The sequence below is a fragment of the Lissotriton helveticus genome, chromosome 5_1 (assembly GCF_964261635.1).
Source record: "Lissotriton helveticus chromosome 5_1, aLisHel1.1, whole genome shotgun sequence".
Taxonomy (NCBI): domain Eukaryota; kingdom Metazoa; phylum Chordata; class Amphibia; order Caudata; family Salamandridae; genus Lissotriton; species Lissotriton helveticus.
The window spans coordinates 425,516,976-425,536,608 of record NC_136065.1 but is presented as its reverse complement, the minus strand read 5'-3'; positions in this window follow the sequence as shown (position 1 = coordinate 425,536,608).

The following is a 19,633-nucleotide window of genomic DNA, read 5'->3' as shown; positions in this document are numbered from 1 at the left end:
GGCGTAAGAGGTCGTGGTAGTCAGCAAGCGCCTAGAGGTAGAGGGCGTGGAAACACCCCTCAGGACGCACGTCCCCTTCCACCACAAAACTCTATGAACAGGTTTGACCAGCAAAATAACGTATCTGACAGGACAGCTCAATACTACGTCGATGAGTATTACACAGAAAATGAGCAGTGGGAGAGTAATGATTGCTAGGATAGCCTTAGACAAGGAGAGGGAGTTGTTTCAGTTCCAGTAGATCAGAGTGGACCTTACGTTGAGGTGATTACATCGGGTGTGTCAGAACCTTTTCTGTTGGATACTGGTGCTACAAAGAGTTCTATTATGCACTCCAAACTCCCTGGCGCACCTTTGTCTGGCAAAATGAACGTTTCCATAGGTTTTTCTGGCGCCCCGGTTAGAAATCCGATTTCTGACCCTTTATCTCTTTCTGTTGGTCCTTGTGAATTCGAAGCACCCCTTATTTTGACAACAGGTTGTGGTGAAAATTTGCTAGGATTAGATTTGCTAAAAAGATTGTATGCGACTTTGTACTGTTCTCCCTCAGGAGTACAACTGACTTTAGGTAAGAAAGTGGTTTCTCCAATATATTTGTCGAGAAATACGCTTCCAGCAGAATTGGCACTCCTTCCGGATATTCTTTGGGCTACTGGTCCGAATGATGTAGGTCTTTTAGAAATTCCACCATATGTTGTAACATTGAAGTCGAATGTCAAAATGCCACGAATTCCCCAATACAGAATATCCAATGAGGGCAAAAAAGCTTTGCTAGCGATTGTTCACGAGTTGATTGAAAAAGACGTAATTGAAGAAACACGAGGCAATGTTTGCAATAGTCCTGTTCTGCCTGTTTTGAAACGAACTGACCCTTCTCAGCCACCTGTGTATAGATTTGTGATTGATCTTAGGGAAGTAAATAAGATAGTGGTGCCACAATTCCCAGTTGTCCCCGACATTACAACATTATTGACTATGATTCCAGCCTCTGCATCCTGGTTTTCGGTGATTGACCTGAAGAATGCTTTCTTCAGTATCCCGATTGCTGGGGAAAGCAGGGATATTTTTTCCTTTAGTTTAGGTGGTCGCAGTTTCCGCTTTAAACGCGCTCCTCAAGGCTACTGTGAAAGCCCCTCAATATACAGTCAAGCTCTGAAAAGCCAGCTCGACGCAATGATTTTGCCCAAAGGTTCCACCCTCGTACAGTACGTGGACGATTTGCTCATAGCTGCGGATACTGAGAAAATATGTAAAATGGCCACGTTGGCACTACTGCGTCATCTATGTGATCTACATCACAAGGTGCCACTTTCCAAGCTTCAATATTGCCGACAAGAAGTGACCTACTTAGGTCATCTCTTATCGAAGGAGGGAAGGAAACTGACCCCAGAAAGAATTCAGGCAATAGCTAAATTAAATGTGCCAAGAACGCAGAAAGAAGTACGCGCTTTCTTGGGCATTACATCGTACTGTAGACAGTGGATTCCAAATTTTTCGTTATTAGCCAAACCCTTATTGGCACTAACGTGTACAAATACACCCAATCCCATTCCTTGGTCCGATGAGTGTCAGAAAAGTTTTCTCGAATTACGCACAGCATTATGTTCGGCCCCTGTGTTAGGTAACCCCAACTACAGTAAACCTTTCACATTGTATGTCCACGAGAAGGGGGGTTGTGCATTGTCCGTGCTGACTCAGTTATACGGAGATAGACAGCGGCCATGCGCCTATTTTTCGTCAACTTTGGATCCGGTAGCACGAGCATTGCCAAGTTGTCTAAGGGCCACAGCAGCAGCAGCTGTTTCTATTCGACAGTCTGCAGGGTTAGTAATGAATAATACACTAATCGTGATGGTCCCACATGCAGTAGACACATTGCTAAATAGGACCAAGACACAGCACTTAACTAGTGCTCGACTGTCCGGTTATGAATTGACACTACTAGCAAGCCATGTGCACATCAAAAGGTGCAGTACTCTGAACATAGCCACCTTGTTACCAATTGCTGAGGAATCGGATGCTTCAGAACAGCACGATTGTTTCCTCAGAACGGAGGAGGAGACAAAAGGGAGAGTTGATCTATTCGATACTCCTCTCGCCGAATGTGATGGTACATTATGGGTGGATGGTTCATGCTTTAAACTCCCAAATGGTAACGTGACTACAGCGTATGCTGTCACAACTTTGCACACAATCGTTGAAACTGCGCGAATACCACATGGTTCAGCTCAAGCCGCCGAACTCGTGGCGTTAACGAGAGCGTGTGTGTTATCAAAAGGAATAAAAGTGACTGTCTATACCGACAGTCAGTATGCTTTTGGAGTGGCTCACAGTTTTGGACGACTGTGGAGAGAACGTGGGTTCCTGACGTCGCATGGAGCTAAGATTCAGCATGGTCAGTTGGTGAATGAGCTTCTTGAATCACTGACGTTGCCCCTGAAAGTAGCGGTCGTGAAATGTAGTGCACACAGGAAAGTGATTGATGATGTTGGTCGTGGAAATGCATTTGCTGATGAAACTGCTAAGGAAACGGCAAAGAATATGATGAGCCGAATGTATGTTGCGAGCCCAGAAAGATGGACTGGTGATGTTGGAATATGTGAAGACACGATAGAAAGTGTGAGGTCCATCCAAGCTGAGGCCACGGAGAAAGAGTTAAGCATGTGGAGAGAAAGTACAGGGAGAATGGATGCAAATGGTTGTTGGATTGAATCGACAGAGCAACAAAGATGGTTGTTACCTGATGCATATGTGCCTGCAATGGTTACAATGGCTCATGGGATGGCCCATATCAGCGCAAAAGGGATCTGCGACTTGTTGGCCCCAGTGTGGAAGAATTCAGGGATTCCCAAGTGTGCAGAGAATGTTGTCAAGAATTGCATGGTATGTCTGAAGCACAATCCTGGTAGGGGAACCCCAACTCCAGCTGGTCATTTTGCACCTCCTACGTATCCGTTCGAGGTTTTGCAGCTAGATTTCATACACATGGAGAGGTGCAACAACTTAAAATATGTGCTCGTGGTTGTTTGCGCCTTCTCAAGGTGGGTAGAAGCCTATCCCCTAAGGGACAATACCGCCTTGTCCACAGCGAAAGCCCTTGTGAAAGAGTTCTTCCCCAGGTTCGGAATGCCTAGAATGGTCTGGTCGGACAACGGAAGTGAATTTGTGGGTTGTGTGATGAAAAGAGTGTGTGAAGGGCTAGGTATTAGTCAGAAGTTCCACGCTGCAAATCACCCCCAATCAGCTGGATTAGTGGAATGTTACAATGGCACGCTTAAACTTAAATTGGCCAAAATCCAAGCGAGCACAGGTCTTAAATGGCCTGACGCTCTACCCTTAGCACTCCTATCCACCAGAAAGACTGTGCATTCGGAAATGAAACTCAGCCCCTATGAAATAATCTTTGGTCGGCCAGCCAACATATGGGGAGTGCCTAGGCCCACGAAGTTTAGCGAGCTGCAACACCCCATTTTGCTCGACTATCTGTATGAATTGACGGCTAAATTGCGTGTTTTATATCAACAGGTCCACAACACCTTGCCTCCGGTTTCCGAGACACCGGGTCACTCCATTGACCCCGGCTCCTGGGTACTGGTCAAGAATTTCCAGAGGACAAGAAACGACCAGCCCAGATGGACCGGACCACACCTCGTTCTCCTGTCTACAAGGTCGACCGTTAGAGTGGAGGGGAAGGCCAATTGGGTCCACGGGATCCATTGTAAGAAAATACCTTTCCCTCTGCCACATGACCAATGGGTCCGGACAGGAGGCACTGACTCAAAGCGCACAACTGATGAACGCGTAAAAGACGCCAAACGTGATTGTGAAAATGGGAACATTTTTCAAGAAACTACGCCGCCATCAGAACAATTGAACTCTGTGGAACCTGAGCTACTCTTTCCGGACCAGACAGCACCCGGGAAAAGACGCTATAATTTGCAACCGAGAAAAACAGACTAAAGTAAAAGTGATTTTTATGATTCAAGAGAAAAACCTGTGGACTAATAAAATACATTTTTTTCCCCAAATCCTATTTTTAAAAGTGCAGATTCTCCCATCTAGGTAACTTGCTTATTTTTGTTTTTCTTGAACCGCCATCCGGGTTCCGCTGCTAGGATCGCGGTTGATTAAAGACTTTTGGGTGCAGCTGACAACAATAGGTTGCTGGTTCCAGTTGGTCGAAGGGAGCCACCCTAGACTGACGGAAGCGCCCTTTAGCAGAAACAACCTACCGCCGCGGGCAGCACCTTAGAGAGGATGGAGTTTCCTGGTGCGGAGAGAACTGCCAAACAAATGAACTTTAAGCAGAGACTTTTGAAAACAATGAGAAAGAAAATTTTTATAATAATGTGTATTTTTATGCTATTTAGCGTAATGGTGTTTTTGATAAGCTATGTTTTATTCTCTTTTCATGTGACATTCACGCCTACTGCATCGCCCATACCTCCCCCTACTGTTTCCTCTCATTCTTTCCACTCTTTGCCTGACCACGAATCAAGTAGGAGATTAGAGTTCATTAATAACTCCTTTGTTCAGCTATTACACCAACACCAACTTGTAATGAACACAACCAACTGTTGGGTGTGTGGTCTCATGCCCCACACCACGGATAGAGGTATCCCCTATTTGGTCCTGCCATTTAGTCGCAATGGGTCAGTATGGGCATATAGAACAATGTTCATATATGCACGAGAAATCCAACCCCTACGTTCTGTAAAAGACAACCTCAAGACTAGCGCCCTAGTCAAGGGTATAGTTGACATGATCAAGGAAGTAACTTCTTCTGAAGATACCCCGGATGATGAGATACTTGCATATGTAGGTTGGAATGTGACCGGATATGGCGCTACATTAAGTGAGAAGCAGCAAGCTAAGAGATCGCCCCCTATCTGGATCGTACCCCATCAAGGTCACCTGTGTCTACAAGGTATTGGTAGGATCCCAGAGCTCAGCTAGGGAAGAGTGTCTGCACGGAAACGTACGTTTTTGGATCTCAGACTTCCCCTGCCTTTTCAGCCGCAAAGGGTACTTACTTTATCTGCCACGATAGAGCCTATACATGGTTGCCCCCTGACTTCTCGGGCTCATGTTTTGTTTCATTCCTGTTACCTCCCACCTACACAGCAGCGGCGGATTACCATCGGACAAGGGTAGTTAGAGGCGTTTTTAGTAAAGAAGACACTGCTGGTCAAGAGTTTGGTGACTTTGCAATGGGTATTCTGCCGTTCTGGGGAGCCATGGTTAACAGCAGAAACATCAGGCAATTGACAAGGGTAGTTGAATCCACCGTGATTGAAACTGCTGGTGCCCTTAGTAACCTGACTGCTGAACTCCAGTCGGATCGACTAATGACCCTTCAGAACCGGGTCGCTTTGGATGTAATACTTGCGGACCGGGGTGGAGTATGCAAATTGATCCAGTCCAGTTGTTGCATTTTTATTCCAGATAATGCTCCAACAGTGTACGGGGCCATCTCCAAACTGCATAAGATTTCCGAATCTATTCATGTGGATAAAGGAGATTGGTCATTAATGGGATGGTTCTGGGGACTGATATCTGCCTGGGGATGGAAAATTCTGATGGTCATTGGGATGGTCTTAGCCATTCTTTTCCTGTTCTGTCTATGTGTACAGTGTGCTCCTACAATATGTGGCCTCTGTGCTACATCATGTGTAAGGAAGCCTGTGTCAAGACACGAGCTCAGCACTAGAATGATGTTGCAGCAACATCTCAATGACTTTAGGAATATAGATCTGGACTCAGATTAACATAAGGATAGATTAATTGCCTATGTAAGGGCAAAAGGAGGGTCTGTGGTTCTGAACAATCTGGGTTCATATTATAGTTCTGGACTCGAGAATAAAAACTTCGTCGAAATAGGACGAATTTGGTATCAAAAGACCGAGAATGACGAGTACATCAAGTACATGTATTTTCGGCATATTCGAGTGACGATTTCACCTCGAAATCGTCATTTCTAAACCCTTAGCTGCATGTTGCCCTTTACATAGGCCTTAATCCAGTCGAATTTGATTCCACAAGGACACATACTCCTTAATCGACCTCTTCCTGACCCCAGTACAAGTTAGAACCATTGCCCCAGGCCGAGCTCGTTAGGTCAGTTCCCTCCCAGTGGCCGAGCAAGATAGCATCTAAGCCCAACCAGCCATAAAGCCATTTCAGCACGCACACCTGCCATATCTCGCTCACATCTTTCTCCACTCCTTTTCCTCACTTATTTTATGGTGGGGAGGTGACCGTTTTTATTAGGGGTCCAGCGATATCTGATGAAATGTTGAGCCTTGCCGGATGATTTGTTATGAGCAGCACGACGTGAAATATGTACATGTCATCATGACTCTGCTTTTCTTTTGTAAACAGTAACCATAAATGAAATACCACGAATCCAAGGAATGTATTGCTCAAGGCTGAATATTAGGTATAAGAAGAGAAGCCTGACTTTGTGAAAGTGTGCAGTCTCCTGAATATACTGGTATTGTACTTCTAGGACCCTGTCACCTTGGTTGCAGCCAATAAACTAATCTTTGACTTCACCTGGAAGACTCTGAAGTTTCTGTGGGTCTGACTCAGGAGAACCCGAGGTCTCTGGTGTGTTGATCCCCTGGCACCGCTGGGTTACCGGTTCTGTACCGGTTCTTAAAAACCCAGTACCTCAGAGCGCAGGAGAGGTTGTGGGAGGCATCAGCTGAGCAATAATACCTAGTTTAGGAGTAGTGCTTGTTGATGTAATGATTAAGAGATTGTCTAATATAGTGGATGAGTTGTCTGTTAACACAGCTAAGTAATTGCTACCCAATGATGGGGAGATGGTCTTGATAAGGGTGACTGTGATGCAGAATAGACCTGCATTATATGTCCTACTCGCAAAAGAGAGCAGAGTCTGTCAGATGTTGAATGTCTAAAATATTGGACCATGAAACTCACAGGCACTCAGAGCTAAAAAATGATGATGGATTCAACCCAGATCTGTGAATGGGGTTGAGGGCCTGAAAAGTTTCAGCGCTCTGTCCATCATCTCCTTGTGTTTGCTTTGTTCACTCTAAGTTCGCAGGGTACGCCCAGACGTGGGTCCCTTGCTCACTTTGCCCCTGGATTTAAGCTAGCCTGGCTGATGAAGGGTGTTACCCAGAAACCAGTCCCAGGATGCTTGTTTCCGGTTCTGGGATGACTTGGCAAGGCAGTTCGGGCTGGACTGTTCCCATGAGGCACAGGGTCAAGACTTTTTTGCATATAGCTGGGTCTGAACTGAGGTGGCGAAGTGAGCTAAAGAATGATGATGGATTCAACCCAGATCTGAGACTGGGGTGAGTGCCTGAAAAGTTTCAGCGCTCCGTCCATCATCTACTTGTGTTTGCTTTGTTCGCCCTAACTTGGCAGGGTATGACCAGACGTGGGTCCCTTGCTCACTTTGCCACTGGATTCAAGCTAGCCTGGCTGATGAAGGGTGTTACCCAGAAACCAGTCCCAGGATGCTTGTTTCCGGTTTAGGGAAGACCTGGCAAGGCAGTTCTGGCTGGACTGTTCCCATGAGGCACAGGGAGAAGACTGATTTGCATATAGCTGGGTCTGAACTTAGATGGCAAAGTGAGCTAAAGAATGATGATGGATTCAACCCAGATCTGGGACTGGGGGTGAGTGCCTGAAAAGTTTCAGCACTCCATCCATCATCTCCTTGTGTTTGCCCTAAGTTGGCAGGGTATGACCAGACGTGGGTCCCTTGCTCACTTTGCCACTGGATTCAAGCTAGCCTGACCGATGAAGGGTGTTACCCAGAAACCGGTAGAAAGTAGCGATTAAGTGGTAAGAAGGTAGTATATGCGGGAGTTTGATGTGTGAATATGTGAATACAAGGAATAGTCCCAGGTATCAAGGTGTCTATAGTGCCATACATTTACAAACCATAGATCAGTAAAGTCTCTATTCTATTCTGCAGCATTTGTATAGCACATGGCTACCCATGGGCCTACCAGCGCTTTCACAGCCACTGAAGAACAACTTCGGTGTGTAGTTACTCCCTGAACAGGCCGGTCTTCAGAGCTTTGTGGAAGGGGAGTTCTTGCTTAAAGACACATAGTTTAAGGGGGAGGGTGTTCCAAAGTTTGGGAGCAGGTAGGATGTAAAGTGGCCTCTCCAGCATGATCTCCTAATCCTGGGAATCTTAAGTAAATGAGCCTAGGCAAGTGAGAGTAACAGTGGGGGCTTTCTGTTGTTTATGGCCCCATGGATGATGCAGAGGGACTTGAACTGGACGTGATGCACGACTGGGACCCAGTGAGGACCCTGAAGGGCTTTGACATCTGACTGCAACTTGAGGGTATCAGTGAGAAGTAGCGCTGCTTCGTTATGCACTGTCCGCAGTCTTTTGATGACATAACACAGGGATCTAAGGTATCAGGCATTACCATAGTCTAAGCGTGGCAGAACCAGAGCCTGGACAATGATTCTTCTGGCCATAGGATGGAGAAGTTTCAGCACATTCCTCAATAATCTCAGGATGCCAAAGCAGCTTGCAGATATTTTCTTGCCTTGGTATTCAATCGTGAGTTTGGAGTCTAGCCATACGCCCAAGCTCTTTATTGGATCTGTTGGTGTTAGCAACTTGCTTAGACAATCTGGGATCCACCTCTGGGCCCTTTTCCGGAAGTTATTCACTAACAACATGACTTGAGTTTTGATTCGCACCCGGCCATCCAGCTGGCTACTTTCCGGAGGCATGGCCTTAAAGATACATGGTTGTTAGTCTGATATGGGGAGATGGACAGGACCAGCTGGGTGTCATCAGTGTAGGAGACCAATGACAATCCAAGTATTGCGCAATATTTACAAATAGGAGCATGCACAGATTAAAAAATGTCGGGCTAAGGGAAGATACCTGGGGACTCCAAATCGAAGAGGGAGAATCTTAGAGCTGTCTGACTGATCTAGGACCTGGAAAGTGCAATCCTTCAGGAAAGAGGAGAGCCATTCAAGCACTTTGCCCCAAATGCCTACATTTGACACTGTCTGAATGAGGGCAGCATGGTTCAAAGTGTCGAAAGCGACACTTAGATCCAGGAAGATGATAGCTGCCGAACCTTCCTGATCCAGAAGTTTCCTTAGTTCCTCGACTACTGCCAGCAACGCACCTTCTTGCTTAAGTGTGACAGACATCATCTCATGCGCTTGAAAGAAGAAGCACTAAAATCAAGTTCAGGGTCCCACACTAAATCTAGGTCTCCACCCATCATAATATTACCATTCACATTCATAAACTGGTCTCTGAGATAGGAGTACTGAGCCTGGTTGGGGCATAGAAGTTAAGGAGCCTGCAGTGACCAGTACCCCATTGAAGAGTTATTTTCAAGTAGCGGCTGTTTACATTCTGCACCCTCTTTAATACCTTGGTGCGGAGGCCCACCTTATACATAATGGGCACCCCTGCCGCGTTGGTGGAGGCATGTGCCCAGAAGCAGTTTGGCATTTTGAATGGGAACGCGAGGGGAGTCCTACCGTAAGAGGTGAGTTTCTTGAAGAAAGATGACATTAGTGTCCTGGAAGAGAAGATTGTACCAGATTTGTCTTCGCTTATTAGAGGTGTTCAGGCCCTAGGCGTTAAGTGAGAGTAGTTTAGGGTGCTGTGCAGTGGACATCATGTGAGATAATAGATGAAACAATTGTGTCGCTGAGTGAGTGTGCAGAGGTGTTCCTGTTAGGAAGTTTTAAGTGGCGTGGCAGTGTGGGATATTTATCCCAAATATGAAGTATTTGCCAGGATGGAATTGGGGTAGGGCATAACCAGCTATTGAGATAACTGAGGAGACCTAAGGGACATCATCATACTTGCAAGTGACTGAAAGTGTGACACATATGCTAGAAGAAAGCAGAAAAGCTCACCCCAATAAAGCATCCGACATACAGAAGTTAAAAATACCTTAAAAAACACAAACTCGAAGAGACCAACAGGGCCAAATAGCTCAATTCATTTCCTGGAGTGGCCAGCAACCAAATGCACCGGTCACAGCAGAAGAGTCGCTCTCCTGAGGTATGAACCGAGGGGATATATCTATCAGGAGTGGGAGCTCATTTAATAGGAGAAGGCACATCTCACTACAGGACAAGAAGGCCAGCATGTTGATGTCCTCCAAGGGCCCCAGACCCCCACGTCCGGCAAAGGTTAGGGCTAAGGCTGGTAAGAAAGCTGGCGTCAACCAGGCAAATGGTCAAGTTTCTTCATGACTGGGGAGCCGCCAGTTAAGGAGCACAATGTAAGTCAGGCAGGAAGGCCCAGAGGAATAGGTGTGCACCTTGATTTCAGGGCAGACCTGCATGCTTGTCAGTAAGACGGGTAATTTGGGAAGCCCATTCCTGAGCCCGCAAGGCAAAAGACACAACAGCGAAATTTCCTCTGCTGTCCATCTCCCAGTATGGTCTGTAGTGAAATAGAGGGACACATTTACAAAGATCCAGTGGATGAAGGGGCCTGGGAGGGCCCCTTTTTCATGTTGCAAAGATGCTGAATATTGTCTCTATTTCCTGGGACGCAGATACTTTGCATTGTTTGTCAGCATAGTGGGGCGGCATTGTGGACTAGATGGCACAGTGTGTTTCGCTGGGGGAATGGGGGGTGAGCAGAGTGGCGATGAAGCACCATCCCTTGAAACAGTCTGAAGCTTTCAGAGTTGCTTGTTATATATCAGCGAGCGAGGAACACAACGCTTGCACTCCTATGTGAACATGATAGTGAATGGTCCCACAGTATGTTTGTGACCAGCTGGAAGTCTCTGCAGTGACGGAGGGTGACAGGAGATAGATCTTGGAACAGCTGGATAGTATAGCCATGGAAAATGAGATCAGCTTGCATCCTTTTTGGTAAAGAAATGGACCCTTGTCAAGATGTTGGGATAGAGTCTGGCCTTCCTAGGGGAGAGGGCACACAGTGTGCTCTAACCAGCGCTGGAGTGAAGTGTCATCATTGCAGCAAATCATTTGAAGGAGCTTGGAAGTGAAGGCCATTATATCGCCACGCTCCAAGCCACTGGGAAAGCCTCTGATATGGATGTTATTCGCCAAATTCTGTTCTCTAAGTCTTCCTGCTTCATTTGTAATTTGAGCTGTCGTTCTTCTAGTTCTGTCACTTTATAAAACTTTGTCCACCTTGTGTTCCAGATCATCTACCAGTCCATTTTTGACTTCACACCAAATGTCTTTAATGCAGGATTCAACGTCTGTTTTGAGGGAGCTGATTTCGGTTAAGTTCTACTCTAGAAAGTGGTCCATGTAAGTATTTGAAATGGGCACTGACACCTTGTATTTGGCTGCAGTTGCAGATGGTAAGCCCAACAAATCCATCTGGCTGGGGCACTTCATTCCAAGGGGAGGTGACTGGGTTGTCCTTGCATGGCCCTGCAGGTACGTCTTTTGTGGATTTACCATGGGGCATGCTAGTAGGCTGTGAAAATTGGGGGAGAGCAGTGAGCAAGACAGCCTACAATAGCACCCACAACCGCTTAAGTGAAGGCTACAGCAGGTATGGTGTAGGGTCAGGCATCCCAATCAATCCAGTAGATTGTGTTCTAATTGCCCTGAGTGTTCAATGTATTGGCGACAGTAGGCTTGTCCGATCCCAGGATAGAAATAATTTTGGAGCTGTAACCTGGTCATCGGTGCCACAGTGTGTTCCAGAGAACTACAGGTATGTGGAGGGTCCCAAACAAATCTCACCCCTGGGGGGTGTTGCAGACTTGAGAAGGCCCCAAAGGAGTCACGGGGACCAACACAGATGCAGGGGTATCGAGGCAGTGGGTTGAGGAGAAAACGATGGCCCCGCAACTTGCCCTCCACCCATCTAGGCCCGGGGTCCAACAATCACTCTCAGTGCAGGAACAGGGGTCAATGTCCCGAGGGTCTACAGCATGTGTTTCTAAGGGGAAATGAAGTGCTTTATATGGCCCTTAGCGGAGTCAGCAGTGTATAGGAGGGCACCAGAACCGTCTACCGCACCACACTCCTACAGCCCGGCAGGGGCATGAGACGGAGGATCCTCAGAGTAAGAGTGTTGACAGGCTGGCAGATTCAGGCTTCCAGAGTTTAAACGCTTTAAAGAGGCCACAGTTTGCACAAGGTCACTACCCCACTAATCAGGCAAGTCACAAGGGCCAAGCAGTCAGAGTCCGTGATAAAGATTGCCCCAATGGCCAAATGATTTTGACCGCAGCCTGTGGTGTGGGCTCTTCCACCTGCCTGGGAAGAAGGAATGCAGGGAAAGGGAGGCCTGCTGTTGTGTCGTGGCCCGGTTGAAATCAAGCGGTACTCCCCTCACATCCTCCAGTAGGGTCAGGGGAGAATAGGGGGTATAGGTGCTCCAGGTTAGGTACTCTGCCACAGCCAGACCCCAGCCAGACAGGGTCCCCCGATTGTGCCTGTGTCAAAGTTCAGAGCTGTGCCGTCTGATTTGCAGGCTACCTGCCAATCTGCGGGCTCCTCTACCTTCCAGCGCCAGGCATGGCCTCTTAAAAGCTCACCAGACAGGCCATTGGAACTTAGCCGGATGGGGGCAGAGGTTTGCACTCCCAGCTTGCACTCATTGCAAGCTGATTCACAGAGTAGGTGCAAAGGGTAGAGTGGCGGTAGCGCAGAGCGGGGGACCAATAGGTACGAGGCCTCCCCTGCCATAACTGGCGCTTGGTGGGCAGGAGTTCTTCTTTTCAGGTCCCCACCAGCAGCTGATCATTGCTCAGAGCAGTGGGAAGGGGCCCTGGATCCAGCGCCATGCTCCAATGTCTTGAGCATCTTTGGTAGGCACACCAGCATATGGGGCACCAAAAGGTCTGCACTGGCTCAAGGGCGTCACCACCAGCTTCCCAAGATGATGGCTGCACAGCTCTCAGACATGCCGAGCATGGTCCCGGTGCCTCTGATGGCATTAGAAGGCCATCAAGAGTCCAGCGCTGCTACGGAACGCATCATACTCCATTCTTCGCTAGGCCATGCCTCCAATTTTTTATATATTTTTAATGATATTAGTGTCAACAATATTTTTGTTCCGATATTTTTGTACTTAGAATTATAACTATGGGTAGACAATATTTTTGTCATTGGCATTTTTGTACTCGATATTTGTGTAGCACAATATTTGTTGTTCCGATATTCCGTCAGACATCCATGCAAATTATTTTGCAACCACAAAATAGCATATTTAAATGTACAAAACCCAAACTGTTCCTCGGTAATGTGTTACCGAATCACATTTTGGGGATCAGACAAAATCCAGTTTTAGTGTTTGGAAGGGGCATGTAAAGGGCATTCCTTCCAAATTCTGATTCCTTCACGTATGTATTAATGTTTTGCCACCGAAATCTGGTGGTAACCATTCACAAACAGTGAAGGATCTCTAAGGAACCCCTTTACCTTTGTGAATGTCAACAAAAACATTTTGTAGGAGAAAGCAGTGGTCCATTAATTAACATATTTCTTAAATGTATTTTTCAGGGTATAATTTCAATTTTCTGTTTATATTACAGGTGACAGGGTTTCTTGGGGATTTGTGTCGATAGCGCTTTAAAATGTTATTTAACTGAAACATTTTAGAATTAATAATGGTCAGTATTTACTGATTTTGTTGACATGTTTGTTTTTTAAAGGGGCCATTTTTTGATGTATAAATGAACATTTTTAGAATTAATAACGGTTGTCATTTACTGATTTTGTTTGAAGTTCAGTTATTTCAATCAATCAAAGAACTTTATTTTGATCGCTTAGTGTCATAAAAGTGTCACAACTCACTCCTTGCATTCTCGTGTCTACCAACAGGGGGCTGAATTGTGAGGCTCTACAGACTTCCACACCCTCCCCTTCATGCATATACTGACTGCCAGTCATTTGGATGCTACTTGCAAATTGCCATCCATTCCAAATCCATGCAAGGTTTTGTGGAAGCCAGCCTGCTCATGCCTAAAACTCTATTATCTAGAATTCCCTGCTCACTGCTTCGTCTCCACCCCTGCAGGCCAAGGATGGGTGGAGGAATTTAGCTCACCTGTGGCCAGCTGCTGTTAGCCTGCTCACACTTGATACATGTGATTACTGTGAGCTCTTTTAAGCCCCAGCCCTTTTCAAGCCAAGTTTGGTCATTGTAGCTGAGTACCAGTGAGACCGACCCTTGTTTCCAGTGTTTCCTGAACTTTTGATATCCTTACAACCAGTGTTTTCTGAGCTTTAGTTCTTTCTTTATTCCTGATCTAAAGCTATCCTCGTTCTTGAATTAGCACTGTTTGCACAGCTACCTTGACTCCTGAGCTTTAGTAATTTCCCTCTTCCTGGACTAGCACTGCCTGCAGTGCTACCTTGACTCCTGAGCCTTAGCACAATTCTTGTTCTTGCCCCAGCACTGCCTTCAATGCTGCTTTGCTTTCTTGATTCCTGAACCTGCACTATTCTAGTATACTCTTGTAGCCTCCTCTTCTGTATATCCTTTTCCAGTCCGTGACTTTCTTCCCATTTCCTTGGTTCCAGTTCCTAGTTTGCTGTCTTTCTATTCCTGCTGTCCTGCTTCTAATTACCTTTTATGTTTGTTACTTGCTTTCTGCCAAGTGTGTCCAGTGATGTCCTTCCTTTCCTATTAAGCACTCCTGCTTGCTAGCTCATTGTCTATTGTGCTTGGGTTTAGTTCTACACCCTTGCTGTTACTGACTTGCGTGTTCCTGCCAGGATCCGTGGGCACAGTTGACAATCTAGGTCATGCTGTAGTACATAGAAACCAAAAAAAAACACATCAAAGTTGGGGTAGAGTCAGAGGCCAACGTTTAACGACTAAGCAGGATATACAGCCCCATTAAAAACTATCCAAAAAATACAAAGAATATCCTGCAGTCAGCACCTATAAAGACAAGGAATAACTGTACAACTACCTAGACTGATCCACAAAAATGCGCATAATTTATACGGATTCCCATCACTCACCGGTCCCAGTGACATGCTTCATCATCTGATTTTGATTTTGATTTGATTTCAGATTTGTAAAGCGCATAGCTACCCAAGGGCGTCCCAGCGCTGACATTCGACCTACATGATCCAGAGGGTAGTTTTTATGGAAAGAGCCAGGTTTTCAGTAGCCTACGGAAGACCAGTAGATTGGTTTCCCTTCGGATGGGGAGCGGAAGGGTATTCCATAACTTTGGAGCATTATATGAGAAGAGACCTCCCCCTGAACGTGCTTTCCTTATTCTAGGGACACTGGCCAAGGAGAGGGTATCTGATCTCAACTGTTTGTTGGATTTATGAGGTTTAATGAGAGGTCTTAGGATGGGGGGGCCTCTGCCATGAAGTATTTTGTGTGAGATGTAGAGGGTTTTGAAGGCAATCCTTTCCTGAATTGGGAGCCAGTGCAATGATTTGAGGGCGGGTTTGGCAGAGCATCTGGATTTTGTCCCGGTAAGGAGCCTAGCGGCGGCATTCTGGGCATATTGTAGTCTGTTGATGACCGATGTGGGGGCACCTAGGTACAGGGCGTTTCCGTAGTCCAGTCTAGAGATAATTAGACCCTGCATTAGCAGTTTCCTGGACTGAAAGGGAATTAAAGGAAGGATTTTTCGGGCTATCTGTATGAGGCCAAAGCATGTGCCGGCGTTTTTTCTTGCTTGGACTTTAAAATTGAGGTCTTGGTCCATCCAGATGCCAAGGCTCTTGATTTCATTTTTGGGGGTGGGGGGAGATCCCATACAGGGTGGCCAAGTGAGGGAGGGGGGGAGTTTGCGTGGGTCACCAAGTAAAAGGATCTCAGACTTCTCTCCATTAAGTTTGAGGCGAGAGTCGCACACCCATTGTGAAATGTTCTGGAGGCAGGAAGACAAGTTGTCCAGACATTTGGTCGATTGGTTTATAGAAACGACCAGTTGGGTGTCGTCAGCGTACATGACTACCTTTATGCCGAAAGGTGTTATGATGTCTTCTAAGGGAGACATGTACACGTTAAAAAGTGTGGGGCTCAAGGAGGAGCCCTGGGGAACCCCACACTGAAGAGGAAAAACTGTGGAACTAACAGAGCCATCAGTCACCTGGAAGGTTCTGTTTTCTAGGAAGGACTTGATCCAGGACAGGGCGGTGCCAATAATTCCTGCCATGTTAAGACGGTGGATAAGGATGGCGTGGTCCACCGTGTCGAAAGCGGCACTCAGATCCAGGAGGATCACTGCCACTGATCCTCCTGAATCTAGGATGGTCCTTGCCTCTTCGATCACGGCCAGGAGTGCGGTGTCCGTTCCCTGTCCTGGTCTGAACCCTGTCTGGGAATGACGAAGAAGGTTGTTGGTTTCTAAGAAGGAGGAGAGTTGGTGATTGACAATCTTTTCAGCCACTTTGCTAATGCCCGGGAGGAGAGAAATTGGTCTAAAATTGGACAAGTCAGCGGGATCCAGGTGAGGTTTTTTAAGAAGCGCGCGGACTGTTGCTTTCTTCCAGTTGGTGGGAATGATGCCTTGGGTGAGAGACGCGTTAATAAGTTTGGCAAGGGGGGGAGATACCGTGGAGGCGACCAGTTTTAATTTGTTCATGGGGGCTGGATCTGTGGGGGCACCACTCTTCACCGTATGTAGAGTGGCCAGAAACAGCTCAGTGGACACCGGGGAGAAAGTATTGATGAGAGGGGCCTCCGGGCAAGTAGGAGAGGTCAGGGAAACTGGTAGTGTGCTATGGGTGGGGAGAGTTTTTAGGATATTATTAATTTTGGACGAGAAGAACTCGGCTAGCTGATTGCATCTGACGCCTGATGGATCCAATGTGGGCTGTGGTTCCGGGGCTTTTGTCAGCAGGCGGACAATGCGGTAAGTTTCTTTGGAGGATTTTGCTGCGGCTAGTATTTTTCCTTCGAAGAATGTTGCCTGAGTGCTTTTTATGCAGATTTTGTAATCCTTCATGGCTGACCCATATTCATTTTTACTCTTGTTAGCCTGGGTCTCCTTTATAGGGCTACCACTCCGCCATAGTGATGGAGGAGCCCAAGGATGTTTTATAAAGTATTTATCGCTACAGATGTGAGCAGATATGATGCAAAGAGTATATGGGAAGAAAATGCAGTGCAAAGAAAAAGTGATGTGAGTTTAAAATTGAAGCGGAATCAGACTATAATTTTGTTCTTGTCTGATCCGAAGAGACATTAAAAACCATGCAAAAGACAGGGCGGGGTTAACAAATAACCGTCCATTCACAAGAATTGGTCAACATGTTTCAGCACAACAAGGTTAAAAGTAACCAAGTGCTTTCATCAGGACCTCTAGAATATAAAATGCTACTGCCATGCAACACAGTGATGTGATGAAGTGATAAACAAAAAAGGATACGCTGCGAGTCTAGCTTCTCACAGTCAACATTTCTCTTGCCTCTTGAAGAAATCTATAAGAGATATAAGAGGTATATAAAACAATCTTGGAACACAGTTATAATTTGTCTTTAAGAAATCCATGTGGCTAAAATTTGCCATCAGCAGTATACAAAAAAAGGTAATTGGAATACACTCCAATGAGTCTTACCCGTACCGGTAAGGTACCGACTGTTAGGTGATTGTATGCGGGTGTTTACGTTTGAGAAGGGTGTGTGGTTTATTTCCACCATCACGGGACTAATTGCTACTCTAATGTCTCAGCAGTTGTTGACTGACAATGGGCTGCTTTACATCGTACAGTTTTTAAGTTAGCTTTTCAAGTTGATTAGGCTAGTATATATCTTCCGGGGATAGATTATATACATTTAGCCATGATCATTTTATTTAAACAGAACTAGACATATCGGGATTTAATATCAATACACATTTACCGATACTGTCATACTCTTGAACATAATATATGGCCATGACATGTTGTGTTTGTCAATGTGTTTGCTAAGGGGATAGAGTGAATTTTTGTGAGGGATGAGGGTCTCACTTTGCACCTGAGCACTGTGACAGTGTTTTTTCACGTAATGAGGAGTCGATACACCAGACTCAATTAGTGTTGGTGTTTTTGTCTCCTTTCCAGAGCTGTGCCTCCTTTGCCCTGAGCTGTTGCCAGGTGGGGTGAGGTTTTTCCTCCATACCCTTGAGGTAAGACTCATTGCAGTGTATTCCAATTACCTTTTTTTGTATACTGCTGCTGGCAAATTTTAGCCACATGGATTTCTTAAAGACAAATTATAACTGTGTTCCAAGATTGTTTTATATACCTCTTATAGATTTCTTCAAGAGGCAAGAGGAATGTTGACTGTGAGAAGCTAGACTCGCAGCATATCCTTTTTTGTTTATCACTTCATCACATTACTGCGTTGCATGGCAGTAGCATTTTATATTCAAGAGGTCCTGATGAAAGCACTTGGGGCTAGATGTAGGTAAATCAGATTTATCGCTTCATAAATACCGAATTTTACCGATTCGGTATTCATGAATCAGTAAATCTGATGTAGGTATTCATTCGGTAAAAAATACCGAATCGGTATGATTCGGTATTTACCGATTCTGTAATTACAGAATCGGTATTTGCCATTGATTCCTATTGGCCTTGAAGCCCATAGGAATCACTGGCATATACTGATCCTGTAATTACAGAATCGGTAAAAATACCGAATTGCCAAGGGGAACAGGGTGTCACTTTGACACCCTGTAGCACCCCAGTTATTTCCTTGCCATTGCACAGGTGTACATGCACAGATGTGCATGTACACAGAAATTCGTAATTTACCATGCAACAGTATTACATGGTAAATAACGAATTTCTAAGGGCCTGTGGCACTGTAAACTGTGCCACCTACATTTGGAATTACAGAATCGGTATATTTACCGATTCGGTATTTTACAGATTCGGTAATTTTACAGAATCGGTAAATATACCGATTCTGTAAGTTTCAGCCCCCTACATAGCAAAACCCAAAGACCGTTCGGTAACGGCCAAAATCAGCCGTTACCGACCGGTAATTGGCGACCTACATCGAGCCCTTGGTTACTTTTAACCTTGTTGTGCTGAAACATGTTGACCAATTCTTGTGAATGGACGGTTATTTGTTAAACCCGCCCTGTCTTTTTCACGGTTTTTAATGGCTGTTCGGATCAGACAAGAATAAAATTATAGTCTGATTCCGCTTCAATTTTAAACTCACATCACTTTTTCTTTGCACTGCATTTTCGTCCCATATACTCTTTGCATCATATCTGCTCACATCTGTAGCGATAAATACTTTATTAAACATCCTTGGGCTCCTCCATCACTATGGCGGAGTGGTAGCCCTATAAAGGAGACCCAGATGATGAAGCATGTCACCGGGACCGGTGAGTGATGGGAATCCGTATGAAATTATGCATATTTTTGCGGATCAGTCTAGGTAGTTGTACAGTTATTCCTTGTCTTTATAGGTGCTGACTGCAGGATATTCTTTGTATTTTTTGTACATAGAAACCTTCCTAGGGGTCCCACTTATACTTGGTCCTTTTAAACCAACAAAGAAGAAATTGGCACAGAAGCTGAAATATAAAAGAACATCTTTATTATCCTCAAAAGAGTGAGACTACGTCACACAGAAGCCTTAGCAACTGAATGAGGCAGTCTGAGGAGTGCAGAAAACAGAGGCCTTATATATGCTTAGGGTTACATACTCAGCATAAGACCCAGGGGCAGTC